Source organism: Tachypleus tridentatus, chromosome 2 (assembly GCF_004210375.1).
Source record: "Tachypleus tridentatus isolate NWPU-2018 chromosome 2, ASM421037v1, whole genome shotgun sequence".
In the NCBI taxonomy this organism is placed as follows: Eukaryota; Metazoa; Arthropoda; class Merostomata; order Xiphosura; family Limulidae; genus Tachypleus; species Tachypleus tridentatus.
Genome location: NC_134826.1, coordinates 77,035,406 through 77,048,742, shown reverse-complemented (window position 1 = coordinate 77,048,742; position 13,337 = coordinate 77,035,406).

Genomic DNA, 13,337 nt, shown 5'->3' with positions numbered 1-13,337 from the left:
AACGATACCAGGTATAATAAAAAATGTCGGTTAGAAAATATTCAACCATGGTTTAGTCTGCACAAAGGACTGATATTACTATTATTAAGTTCGTTTGGGCTTACAAGGAAATTAAAAATGGCAACTTTCAATCAAACAACTTGGCGGAATTGTGTGGAGTAATAAAAGAGACATTTACAGTTTATCTGCTGTTTTGTTATAGTAAATACAAAACAGTAATGTATTATGCAACTTATTGTCTTTCCTTTGGTATTTTCTGTAGTAATTTATAGTACTAATGATATTTTGATCATTTAATTGCAATAATTAATTCTTTGAATTTCCTGTACGCATAACCTGCATTTGTATAAGTATTTATAACACTTTATATAGCTTTCAAATGTGTATGTCACTGTCACAAATATCTTAAAGTAAATTATGAGGATTTACTGCAATAAAACTATGCTCAATCCATACAGAAAATATATATGTAAAGGTTCAAATAAAGAAAACAATATATATACATATGATTTAAACATAAACATTGTTTAGAAAGTTAACATTTACACTAAAAGGGGAAAGGTATGGCCACGTGGTTAAGGTACTCGACTCTTAATCTGAGGGCCGCGGGTTGGAATCTCCATCAACTAAACATGCTCGCCCTTTCAGTCGTGGGGGCGATATAATATTACGATAAATCCCACTATTCTTTGGTAAAAGAGTAGCCCAAGAGTTGGTGGTGGGTGGTGATGACTAGCTGCCTTCCCTCTAGTCTTACACTGCTAGATTAAGGACGGCTAGCGCAGATAGTCTTCGTGTAGCTTTGTGCGAAATTCCAAACAAACAAAACCAATTAAACCAAAAGGAAGGACCGCTTTAAAAACAGCAAGACTAAACCTATCATGAAACAGAACATATCTATAATTCAAAATAAACATTAGTAAAAATATAATACTGCATAACCAAATTAAACGAAATCACCAGGGCACATATTATAACGTGGAATATAAAGACGTATCCTGGCCTTGGAAGGTGACTGCAGAAGTAGGACCCACATAGTGTTGGGGATACCTCGCTTAGCAGTTTTAACCTCCTTTTATTAAATTCCATATGTAACGAATAAAGTAAAAAAAAAAAAAAGATAAAAATGAAATTAAAGAGTAAGATGTGGGTACTCAAGTTCATAACGTCCCACATCTGTATCGCCCTTCACTCTCTGCAGACAATTCTGGGAAGGTAACTGCTATCAGAAGGAAAATAATACTAATAATAACAAGACACATCGAGTTATTTACTGAGTCCATCGAGGGGAATCGAACCCCTACCTCGTACGAGCTTCTAATTTATTACTTAATGTGTTATAATTTCGAATAGCCTGAAACTGAGTTAAATGAATGTCGGTATGTATCCAATTTATGATACTTGTCAACAAGATTAATACACACGGTTTTAGTTTTTAATATAAATATAATTTAATATACAAATAATAACACAATTTACAATAACTATGTTATGTAGTAGCGTTAATAATAAATGATAATACTGTAATGGTTCGACGTTAATATTGAACTTAATACTTGGTTAGAATTTAAAAGCCAAAAATACATGGTCACAATCCTAGCATAATTAATATGATTGATTCTTAATGAATATACCTTAGCTACAGAAAAGTTATTGCGTATTCTGGAGCGCTCGTGACATAGGCCGAGAAATCTGCCCAACATTTCTGGAATGCAGATTGGAGGACAGCGAACTTACTAGAATTGAACTTCCCAGCGAGGGCGTGATGGCATTCACATACATAAGTTTCGTACAGTCTAAGAAGTATTAGATTTCTGTTGCTGTATAAGTGTCGTGAAGATAGTGTGAAGTTAATACTTTATACAGATACCTCACCAACTGCCGAAGGTCATTACTCTCGAGTTTTTAGAAAACTTGGAATTGCAGGTGATATTTTTTAAAAATCTGGAATTGTATTTAACGGCAAAAATCGGAATTTTTAAGGCACATTGTATTTATAAATTCTTCATTCTGACTGGATCAATTAATTTTTAATATTTTTTGTGATTGCGTTAATATTGCTTCATAATTGTGTAAATATTGTAAGAATAATAATTGTATAAATATTGTCACTGTTAGATTATTCTTATTATGATTTAATAAATTTATGATAACTTTTATTGTAAATTGGGTGTGTTTTGTTGTGTCCCGCTAGTACAGCGGTAAGTCTACGGATTTACAACGCTAAAATTAGGGCTCGATTCCCCTCGCTGGACTCAGCAGATAACCCCAGGTGGCTTTGTTATAAGAAAACACACACTCTGTCTTCTTTTTTGGTTTCACGATAGATAATTTCTACCATGACAAAGGGTTATGAGAAATAACGATATGTAAAAAAAGTTTTACGAATCTGCAAACAATATTGAACTTTTATCTGATCTGGAATGTCCTTGATACCTTATTGAGGGTTCACGATGAGCGAATTAATTTCCAGTTGATGTAGATACAATTCACTTTACATGGATCTAGTTAGCTCTGTATTTTTTTTTTCACTAACCCCATGCCGAGTTTTCAACCGCTGAATATGTATAATGTTTCAGTAAAACTACTTATGTCTGATGTGAATCAGTTGAAGTTAAATGGTTTGTAACTTTCGAGATCTATAACTGTTCCTCGTCAAATATCTGAAATTTCCGATTAATAAGCATTATAATAAACACAGTTGTAGCTTCCGAAGTTTATGGCACCCTAATTGTAGCAAACTATTAATATATACTCTTTTTTGCGTCGTCGCATTTATAGGCGTGAGAGTTTCTAGAAATTTCAACATGCACAACAACATAGACGATACACCAATGTTTAGGTACGCATTTACTTTCTAAATATTCTACAATTTTAATGCATATACGAGACTTTTGCAATATGGATATGACAATATAAGTTGTGTACATTTATAAATATAAATTTAAATAAAACAAGCATCGATATTAAAGTATATATATATATATGTGATAGTAAATCCATTCCATAGACAAAAAAAAAAATATATATGCTAAAAGAAAAGAAAAATCCCTACTGAGTTATCTGGACTAGTATAACATGTATTATAGACTGGTAAAGTCTATTGTAACTACCAATTTACAGACTGTCTCTTTTATTTTGTAAGAAATTATATTTTCATATATATATGAAAATAGTGCCGAAACATTTTTATATTTGTTACAGGATATTTGAATAAATTTATTTAATGTTTGTTTTTAAATATATGTTAATTTTCTATCAACATTGGCTGTAAAATATTCTGCCCTGTTACCAGTTCTAGAGAATCTGAATAATTGTGAATTTATAGAACTTAAAATTGAGGAATACGGAACATTACTATCCAGAGATGAGAAGTCGCTTATTGGAGAATATAAATTCTTTCTTTTATCACTCAAGTCAAAACTATCATTTGTAAGTTTAATTTTATATACCAGATACAATACTTCTAATACAGAAATTGCGGTATTAACAATTTATTATTCGACTGGAGAAAGTTGTTAGTAATACTAATAGGTATTGTTCTCTAGAAGAACTAAGCACAACGCTACAAAATAGGCTATCTGTGCGCAGCCCACTACGACTGTCAAAATCCGCTTTTCAGCGGTGTAAATCCACAGACATACCACTGTGCCACTAAGGGGTTAATAATTTTTGAGTGAACTATAATTTATTTTTCAGAAACACAATAAAATTATAGAACTCTCAGTTTTCAAGAAAATATATATTTCTGAAAGGATTTTTATTTGAGTAATTTTTTCAAATCAGAACTGTAATTAATTTTTAGAAATATAATAGAAACAACAGTAGCTTCCAAGGAAAATATTTAAAATACCTCTATAAAGCCTAACAAGAACTAGCTATATTATAAAATATGTAGAAGATACAGGAGATCCAATACAACGCTTAAAAATACAATAAAAACACGAGATACAATGGTAATAAAACCTAGGAAACTTTAATTTGACACTTTTTTGGACCTAAACTTATCTTTAGGTGATGTTTGCTAAAGTCGAATATACAGAACACATTGGAAGAAAGGCAACAATAGGAGAACGTGTAAAACATGGCTCAAATTGTGATGTAACAGTAGTAGTGAATCAATTTTTCGTAAGTAATGATGTAAGTGAAAGAGAAGCAAAAGGAAAATAAATACAAAATTTATATCTAAGGAGTAATAGAGAAAAGTAGGAGAATGTCAAAAGTGAAGTAACAAAAAACAACTTGTTTGTTTCAATGTCCTCTGAATACCCGCCTTTTTTACATCACCTGAAAAAGGGCTTTTGCTCAAAGCGTTGTCTCAATTTGTCGATTCCTAGATTTTTCCATCATATCTAACTATATTATAGACCTGATATATTAAATTATAAGTAAAGTTTTTTTAAATTTATATGGTATAAACTATCGAAATTAAAATTTTATTTTACTAATGTTTAGAAACCAATAGATATGATGGAAAAATCTAACTATATTATAGACCTGATATATTAAATTATAAATAAAGTGTTTTTTTTTTAAATTTATATGATATAAACTGTCGAAATTAAAATTTTGTTTTACTAATGTTTAGAAACCAATAGATATGATGGAAAAATCTAACTATATTATAGACCTGATATATTAAATTATAAATAAAGTTTTTTTTTTAATTTATATGGTATAAACTATCGAAATTAAAATTTTGTTTTACTAATGTTGGTTTCTAAACATTTCCATTAATTAACTATTTTATAATCTAAAAATAATACAAAGTGTTTGCAGTTTGTTCCCCAATCGTGAGTGTAATATTATGTTGACTATTCAAGTAATTTTGAAATTCATAAATATCAGACTTATCTTTACACATCACAAATGTGAAATCAACGAATCTTCTGTAATATAAAGAATTGAACTGCTCATGACAATTTTCTGAAAAGAACTTAGTTAAACATGGTGCGATCCTTGTTACGATAAGCATTCCATCAAGTTGCTCATGATGACAATCATTGAGAATAAAAATCGGAAACAAATTCCAGTTTCCAATAATTTAGTGAAAACAGGTTTTGTTACACTTCAAATGGTATCCATGTTGGAGAAAATAAAATAACTACTTAACTCTATTATTTTCTTTAATGAAAATTTGAAAATGAAGACTCAACTTTCAAACTAGCAGTAAAATCCTTGTCAAAAAATAATTTACAGATATCCTCAAAAATTCATAGCTATTGATTACTGTAGATTTATTAATTAGATGTGGTTAAAACCCCCATTAAAACCATGCTAATTTATGAGTGAAAGTTCATACATGATGCAATCGATTTTATATGACAGTATAATTTGTGTACGTTTTTAGGTAACCTATAAAATATTCCATTCTAAGAACCGTCTTGTCTAATTTCATTAAAAATAGTTTCAGATATTAGCTCTTATTACTTAGTTTTATTAGATAATTTAGTAAATGTCTTTCTTTTGAAGCTGTAAGATCAGCTTTCCTTTTTTTTAAATTTAAGTTATCATTTAAAATAATGAAAACTTTTCTACATTAACTTTCTCATTTAAAGTTATTATACAGTTACCACAAGCCGGTTTAAGAATTGCTAAACTGTCTTGTGAACTAAGAAGTTTTACAATAAACATTTCTCTTTAAACAATTTCTGTAACTTTCTAATGAATAACATGCTAAATGGGCTAAATCTTAAATTTCGGTAGCTGTGTTACCAAACAAAACAGTATTTTGTTCATTTATCGCCATATATCTTAATTTCTGTAATAACTGTTTAAAATTTATGAAATATTCTACTTATACGTTTTTTAGGAATGACTGAAAATCTTAAGCTTCGTGATAGTATCACAACCACTTATTTTAGTATAGCTTCGAAAAATTAAAATAAAATAAGGGAAAATAAAAATAACAAACTTTTGTAGAATTTAATAGGAAAAATGTGAACACTATGAAATTTGCCTAAATATTAGCTGGTCAATAGTTTAAGACAATACAAAAAAGAAGTCCTAAACAGGGTAGGAAATTCCCAACAAAAGGTCTCAGTAGTGAGTTGCACGACCGTCATTGCGAATAACTTCAAACATTTGCTTTGGCATGGTTGATATAAGCGTTTGCAGATGGCTGGCTGCAACGTTATTCCAATTGGTGAAGATGGCTTCACAAAGATCATGCACTGTTTGGAATTGACGTCCATTTCTGTAGACTTCCCTTGCGATCCACCCCCAAACATTTTAAATGGGTTTCAGTTCGGGCGAACACGCTGGATGGTCCAAAAGAATCACGTTATTCGCCATGAAAATGTCCTTTGTCCTGCGGGCATTGCGAATTGCAGTGTGGTCCTGCTGAAAGATCCAGTCATTTCCATACAAGCGAGGGTCTTCAGTCAATGAGGATGCTATCTGCAACATGCCAATGTCGCCAGCTGCTGTTTGACGCTAATGTATAACCTGAAGCTCCATTGTTCCATGGAAGGAGAAAGCATCCCAGATCATGATGGAATCTCCTCGACTGTGTCGTGTAGAAAATGTCTCCGGTGGGATATCCTTATCATGTCAGTAACGTTGGAAGCCATCTGGACCATTTTTTCTCATCAGAAGACGAAACCTTCTTCCACTTTTCTACGTCCCATGTTTGGTACTTCTCAACAACGTTTAACCGAGCTGTTTCGTGGTGTGGAAGGAAGGGTGGCCTTTGAAGATGTTTACGGTTTTCAAAGCCTTTATCTCGTAGATGTCGTCGTATTGTTCTTGAGCTGCATTCTGTGTCTGTAAGGGCCTTAATCTGGTTCGACGATCGGCTGGTGTCTTGCCAGATAACCCGTCGAATTTTCCTGTTCAACGCCGGCGAAATTTTCTTGGCCCGACCATTTAAAATTCTCGTTCCGTATCCCTCAGGGTCTTTTAAGAAATTTGCAAAGCAATTTTACTACACCCAATCTTACCAGGGATGGCACGTTGAGAGAGACCTTGCTTTTGCAGCTCGACAGTTCTGTCACGTTCAAACTCTGTCAACTTTTCAGCTTTTGCCATGTTTTTACGCAATGTGACACAGGAGATGTCAATGGGAGATGTTGACAACTCTAATGCTTAAACACACATGATTAAATTTCGTTACGTGTTTACCGATTATCTCTTCGATTCAGTATGGTTTTACACTTTTGATCAGCTAGTATTTAGGCTAATTTCATAGTGTTGATATTTTCCCTACTAAATGCTATAAAAGTTTTTTATTTTTATTTTCCCTTTTCTTATTTTCAACTTTCGAAGCTGTACTCAAATAGGTGGTTGAGTCTAACAACGCAAAATGCATATTTTTACTTTATGTTCATCGGCCTTACGATTTTGGCAAGCAGTGTATAATATGGATCCATTTAGAAAATTATAATACAATTTGTTTTTCAGTAACTTCAAATATAGTATTTTAACGAGATGCGTCGATAGAAACTGACACAGGAGGTTCGTTCCCAGAATTTGACAATGCCCTGAATCTGTAGTGGGTGCCTCGAAAAATCATTATAGAAAGTCATGATTGATATCATATTGAAACGGCGCCTGTGAATCCGAGATCCCCTAGTGTTTCTTCTTTTAACAATTCTCATTTTTTAACACAATTATTATTTTTCTTCCAAATAAAATGAAATGCTGAAAAGTCCTTAAGACAACGTAGCCTCGAAATAAAAATTATAGTTATTGATATTATGCGCACGATTTTTCATTAAATTACAAACTATATTTTTGATATAGTCTAAAACCAAAAGTATTGTCTAACAATTAAGTAAATATACATACAATTAGAACCGCCCAAAATTTAAACCACACACCCCTTCACATTAAGGTCCCACATGACCTCTTCTTTTCACCAGTTCGGATATGTTTTCTATAATATTTGTAGTAGTAGATCATGAAAGCTTTCGGTTCTATCCAAACCATTTTCCGGCAAAAACAAATTTTAAAAAATGCTCTGATCCAAACAAAATCTGTAGATTTATAAAATGCCCACAGAGTTAAATGCCAATCAACCATCTTTACTTTCTCTACAGGGTAAATTAAAGAAACAGACTGAAACTTGAGTGATTCTTCTGATAATTAACTATATTCATGTTTAAATAAGTAACAATAAAAACATACAACACTAAGCGCAAAGAGGAGATATATAAGATTGACGCTGTTACTAGTGGATTCTTCTCACTGTTAATTACAGCTCCTGTTTCTTTATTTTTTATTGTATAGTACAAAATTTGTTCACAGAAAGAATTATTCTAGAAGTATTGCTGCATAAGTAACTGCAGATACGTTTCACAAAACAATAAAATAATACAACACCACTTGTCAAGGGAAGATATTCATGTAACACAATGCTATTATTTGATGCTTCATATCTGTTATTATAATTGCATTTTTCGAAAACTATAAATGCATACAGCAGTAGGTTTGAAGAAGATATTTGGTAGTCAATCTGTCATGTTTACTCCAAAGAGACATACTATTTTTATACTGATGAAATTTAGTTGAATGGACGGCAGCTACCTGTTGTAGGAACACAAGTGTAGAGAACAACGTTTCGAAGGTATTCAGGTCAGTGTGTATATGGTGTTGTGTGCCATAATAATATTCTGGTGAAGTATTGTTCTATTGTTTCTTCTTTTCTGAAATACTTTTCAATCGATGATCATTTATAGAGTCAAAGGTCAAATATCCCAAAAATGTATATTTTGGGTTCCCTTGAGGTCAATTTACAGTTCATTTACAGCAATCGAGATGAAAATTGTCACAAATATAGATTTTCTTGCAACCAATACATTGACATAAAAAAGTTAGATTTGCCCATTTTGAGTCATTTTAGGTAGGTTTAGAGTTCATCCAAAAGCATAATTTTTTAGTTTTGGGTCAATTACTCAGTCGAATAATTGATCAATTTACATGAGATTACATACAAAGATAATTTTCTACAGGGCCCACCTAAACAAATGGAATTGGTTCATATCCTATATTTAGTTTAAGTCAAGATGCTACACAAACCACAATTTTAGAAGTTTTGACAATTAACCCGATGTATTTCGGCCACGTTACATGGGGTTTGATATAAAGATAATTTTTTACAGATCCCATACATATACATACAAAAATGTAGAATGTGCCAATATTTGGTCATTTTACAGAGTGAGGGATGCAAATAGTGTAATAAACCTATAATTTTAAAGGTCTTGGACAAATAGTTAACCTTCTTTCGACCACTTTTGGGAGGAATTAAGTACAGAAACAAATATAGATAGTTTTAGAATTTTTGTCTTTTGCTCAGTTTTTAACAAGGAAAGTACAACTTGGGATTTTCATGAACCATTTTGCATATGTCAACTAACTTACATGGGACTTGGTAAAAGATACCTTTTTGCATATTCCAAGCAGTGCTATAGATTGTTTTCGATTTTTCTATGTTTTTCGCAATTTTTCTGGTGTCAAAATTAGCCATGTTGGGATTGCCTGGCGAATTCTTCACATCAACAATTGTAACCTAGAGTTTTAGAAACTATAATAATGTAAAACAATAATTTTACTTATAAATAATTTATTATTTGAGTGATTTCTCACATCAGCAAGTATAGCTGAGGTTTGTTGTTGTTTTTTATAAACTATAAAAGCATGAAACAGTAGTTCTTAAAAGAGATAATCAGACAATAGATTATTATGTGATTGATCTAGATCATAAAAGCTTAAACACACTAGTTCTCAAGAAGAGATACTCGGGAAACACACTGTAATTTGATGTTTTTCATATTCGTAATATAAACTATAAAACACTAGGTCATGAGAAGAAATAATCACAATTTTTTGTTATTTCATTGATCCTTAACATCAGTAACTATAACTTCTATAGAAAGTATAAAAACTTAAAATATTAGTCCTCAATACAAAAGAAAATTATCCTGTGGACTGGGAGTTTTCTGTTTATTATCCAATAGACTGGCGGTTGTCTGTGATATTGAAAACCCATGATTAGTACAAGCCATGAAGTTTCTTAGCTATATAGTTTTTGTTAAAGTTTCTCTTATATATAAGAAATACATTTTCAGAAGTATTTACGATGTGCTTTACTATTCCAAAAGAGTTGCTCTCATTTATTATGATGACGTTATGCTTAACTATTGCGTTATTACATTCTGTTTCATTATATTCCATTCTGTTATATCAAATAAGCCTGGCATGGCCAAGCGCGTAAGGCGTGCGACTCGTAATCCGAGGGTCGCGGGTTCGCTCCCGCGTCGCGCTAAACATGCTCGCCCTCCCAGCCGTGGGGGCGTTATAATGTGACGGCCAATCCCACTATTCGTTGGTAAAAGAGTAGCCCAAGAGTTGGCGGTGGGTGGTAATGACTAGCTGCCTTCCCTCTGGTCTTACACTGGTAAATTAGGGACGGCTAGCACAGATAGCCCTCGAGTAGCTTTAAGCGAAATTCCAAAAAACAAACAAACAAACTGTTATATCAAAGAGTGTGTCGCCATTTTACATTATCAAACTAGCACATTTGTGGGTTATCTTTATAGCACTACTTAGTTACGTAGTCGTGTAGATACAGCAAAATTCACAATGAAATGCTGTGGTTTCGAAGTAGGGAACGTATGCGTATCCATGGTAACTGACTAGTTTGTTACTTTGTAAGATTTAAACGCAAAGAAAAGTTAAGCCTTTCGTCAAGAATACAACCATATGAAATTGATTTTGATTGGCGTATGTCGTAGACTACAAACTCAGCCGATCAGAAGCTAGGGGAAAAGCTACTTAGAAAATACGTGTGGCACCTGCACGCAAATTCTAAATCAGCCAAGTGTTTGGAAAATTCAAGTATTAAAGGAATCTTTTCTGCACACATTGTTGTTTATAAATGCACAAAACTGGTCGTCTATTCACGTTCTACCGTGCATTATTAATAACGTCGGAATGAAAAAGTGCTTTCATAGTATAATTATTATTTCAAAACAATAATTAGGACAACTAAGGAAATCTAGGTTATTCTGGCCAGAACACAGCAGTTTGGTGGTATGGTTATGATAAACCTCTGTTTACTAGATTAGTTTCTTACTCCTATATCCTTACGGTAATCTTTAGGTATGTTTGTTTACATCTTAAAAGTGAGTACTCACAGAGATATATGTTGTAATAATTTCGTATAGTAATATCAATACCATAAAAAATAACATTTTCAAATCAGTAGATGCTTTCAAGTAATAAATCTTATGTATCATTAATCCAACTTTATCTACACAACCTTTCATGTACTATTTTCAACAAACATTATTATCAATTTTGTAAGCCTTACAGTTTTTAACTTTTCTAAATGTTTACAGGCAGAATTAGTAACACAATTTCTTTTATTACAACATGTGTCCTTTGATACATACACACACAAATACACTTACTATATTTTACAATTTAAAATACATAGAATGTGTTTTAGACATTAAGAGATGATTGAACCAGTTATATGTTATTGTTAAATAACACCTAAAGCTCACAACTGTATCATCAACAAATACGTTGATCTCAACTTCCAAAACTATTCATGGAAGTTATAAATATCGTAGGTTCAAGCACAGAGATATCAAGTTATTTATGCTTAGCTAACACTAAAATTGTTATTTATTTTAACTGTCGTGTTCTTATTAATAAATATATTGTAAATCAAATTTATACATCATCTATTTCCTAAACTTTGCATTTTTTTCGATTAATGTTTTATGTAGCACCCTCTCAAAAGCTCTTTCTAAATGCCACCTAATAGCTCGGCCCCGAATCATGCCGTTTGAGTTGGTATTTCGTCTCGTCTGTCTTCTGGTTTTTTGGACTACGGGCTCCGGCCTTGCCTACTTTCCTTGTGCCACCTTCGTCTCGCTTGGTATTCTCACCTGACAGGCCCAGACTGCCCCACCTCGCTTCATAGCATCAAACAAATCAAATTAAAATATAGGGAAACCCCCACGTACAAATAGATAAATAATCTTTCACGGGAGGGGTCGAAGAGGAACTACGACGTTCCTGAACACTCCTGTTTGGGAGATAATTCCTCAGACTTCCTCTCTTTCTAAACTAAACTCCTGCCAATGTTTCGTTTCGTTTCGTTTCAGCGGTAAGTCTCAAGCTAACCGCTCTAAAAATCGAGTTTCGATATCATTAGTAGGCAGAGCAGAGATAGTCCACTGAGCATCTTTGCGCTTAAAAACAGTCAAATTAAACTTTTTAAAGATGAAAAAATTAACTGATGTTTTTTTTATTAGGAATTTTACACGTTATAACAAAAACATAATGAAGCTTGCTCAACATTTAACTTTTCTATTAACTTAAAGCAGTTTTTATAAAAGGAGTTTCACTTACTTAAGTTCTAACAGTCTATATTCGAATATCTTACAAGAATGTTTCAAAACACTGATAGCAAAGAAATTGGTCTATGATTTACATAATTATACTTACCCGAGTACTTAAGCCTAACGCAACATATGTAGCATAGGCCATCGACAACTCTTCCCTGACTCACTCTGGACTGTTTTGTTTTTTTACTTCTCTCTAGGTGTACCCCGCTATCTATATTTCTACCTCTATGTCTCTTCGTCAGATGTTATTAGGCTTACCTACTATTCGTTAACCTTGCGGGTTTTACTCCAGAATCTGTCTAGTGATGCTGGATCTCATTCTCCAAGTTTCTGGTCTGTACAAAGGACAAATTTCAGATTGGAATTGGAAAACTTTGTTTTCTGTGGCAAAATTTATTTATTTGGAATTCCATATGTTTCTCAAAGTTAGGGTGTCTGCTCTCACTTTGCTAATTATACCATTAACTTCTCTTTATTTGTACAGCGCCCATCTTGTCAACGATATAATTTTGGGTAAGCAAAAGTGTTGACTTTGTCCGATAGCTTTCCTCCCAATAGGATTGAGCTGTTATTGGTGCTGCTGTATTTCATTAGCTTGGTTTTACTTTTGTTGCTGTCCTGTTTTAGCTTAACTGGTTTTAATCTGATTTAGTTGGGGCTGTGTGAGAAGAGTGCCAAATTGTCCAGTTCGGTCCACATATTCCGCTACATCCCGTTTTTCTTCTCTTGTGTTATTGTCTTTATGATCTAGTTTATGACTAACACGAAAAAGCGGGATGAACCTAAGATATCTTTGCCATGCTTCAGGTCACTTCAAAACTATCTGTATGACATCTTTGCCATGCCTCAGGTACTTCAAACTATCTGTAAGATATCTTTGACATGCCTTTGGTCAACTATCTATAAAATAGCCTTCATACTTTTCACACCATTCCCCGAGACATAAGAAATACATACTTTTCTGGCACTTTATAG